Genomic DNA, 2,193 nt, shown 5'->3' with positions numbered 1-2,193 from the left:
CCCTGTCATCTATGGTGCTTCCCTGTCATTTATGATGCTTCTTCTGTCTTTCTTTCTTTCTTGTAATAAATAGGAGAATAAATAAATAGGAGAATAACTCATGTGCCCATTTATCCAACATGTTTCACATTCAAACATGTTTGGGGTCTTTTAACGTCTACTCAGGCTTATATGAGCACCCCAGACAGTTTTTAAGTTTCTTGATTCATCAGTATTCAGGTATATGAATATTATTCATCAGACATGGCCCCATCCTGTACAAGCCCATTGTAACTTCAAACTCCATTTTAGATGTTAGATTCATCGAAGACACCCGTCCTTGGTTCTGGTGACTGATATTGTCCTTCTAATGTGTGAGGGGGCCATGTTTTTTCAATTACTTTTTTCATTTTTTAAATATTTGTTTTGGATAATGTAAAAAAAAGTAATTGAAAAACACGACCTCCCTCACACACTAGGACAATATCAGTCACCAGAACCAAGAACTGGTGTTTTTGATTAATCTATCATGTTTAAAACAATGGGTTTGTATAGGAAGAGGGCGTGTCTGATGAAATGAACTTCAAATATCAAATTACTGAATCAAGCAACTTAAAAAATGTCTGGGGTGCTGACGAACAAGCGCACGTGTTGCTTTGCAACGCGTTGTGAGCTTGTCGGTCAGCTATTTTCAGCCAAAGCTTTCCCCACAATAACTCAAAACAGAACTAGTACAGAGCCCTGAGGGACTCCAGTCAACCATGTTTGAAAGTGAAATATCCCTTTAAACTGGACTGTTAACACATTGCGTGCCAATCGCGTAGTTCTACACAAACCTAAATAATTGCGCAGCGTGCCAGTCGCGTAGTTCTACGCAAAGTGGTCTTTTTTTCTTTTTTTTTCTCACAGTGACACATTTCATTGTAGGCCTCCCTCGCAGTGACACATTTCATTGTAGCACACCGGAAACGGAAATGTCAGTCGAAGATTTTCTTTCCCATCCGCCGCCGCTCTAAAGCTTCCGCTAATCCGCCATTATCTCCGGTGTTGTTTTTCTCTGCGCTGAACGCTGTTTTATAGAAACTGCGACTACTGCAAAATGGACGATCGCCGATTGAAAATGTCTTCTCTGGGCCACTCACACAGCTACCCTGTGTGTCTACAAACAGTTGAACGCGCGATCTTAAGGTATTTAGCGAGGTCTATGGCGAGGTGAAAAAAACAACAATAAATCGCTGGCACTGGTGAGTACATTATGATATTAAACTCTGGCGTGGAATGTGTTAAAATGGACTGTAATTATTATCCTACTTCCCAGCGAGAGAGAAAAAGCCTGTTTAGATTATAAATAGAATTGTATATAGATGTCAGGCCCCGTCACATCAGGCCCCTCTCACAGCACCGAATGGCAGGGCTGTCAGTGCCCTGTCATGTTACCATGGTGACATGTTACCAGCCCTGTCACACAGTGCTGTGAGAGGGGCCTGATGTGACAGTGCCCTGACATCGCTGTGGCAGGGCTGTTACAGGACCTGTCACGGGGATGCCAGCAGTGGTGGAAAACGTACTCAAATATTTTACTTTACTTTACTTTTTTAAGTAAAAGTATCAATACTGCAATATAGAAATACTCCGTTACAAGTAAAAGTCCGGAATTAAAAATATACTTGAGTAAAAGTACAAAAGTATTGGTATCAAAATGTACTTAAAGTACCAAAAGTACTAAACTGTTTGAAAATAGCAGATCTACAAGCTCACAACGCGTCGCGGTGCGTCGCATTGTGAGCTTGTAGATCGGCTATTTGTTCGTCTATATGTGTAAAATAGGGCTAAAGTGGTTCATGTATGTTTTATGATATAATAATTGATAATTGCAACTAGTAACTAAAGTTTTCAAATAATTGTAGTGGAGTAAAAGTTCAATATTTGTCTCTGAGATGTAGTGGAGTAGTAAAAGTACTGAAAATTGGAAATACTCCAGTTAAGTAAAACATACCTCAAAATTGTACTCAAGTACAGTACTTGAGTAAATGTACTTAGTTACTTTACACCACTGGATGCCAGGTCCTGTCACAGCCCTGTGGAAAATGGGCAATGTAAAAATGACACGCCCAAGCAACTGAAAATATATATTCTAATAAGATGTTGGTGAAAAAAAGTGTTGTCCTGAGACAATATGAGACCACCAACATAATGAAAAGCCTCGGACAAATA

The sequence above is a fragment of the Gymnoscopelus microlampas genome (assembly GCF_963454915.1).
Source record: "Gymnoscopelus microlampas genome assembly, chromosome: 21".
Lineage (NCBI taxonomy): Eukaryota > Metazoa > Chordata > Actinopteri > Myctophiformes > Myctophidae > Gymnoscopelus > Gymnoscopelus microlampas.
Note: the sequence above shows the minus strand (reverse complement) of the source record.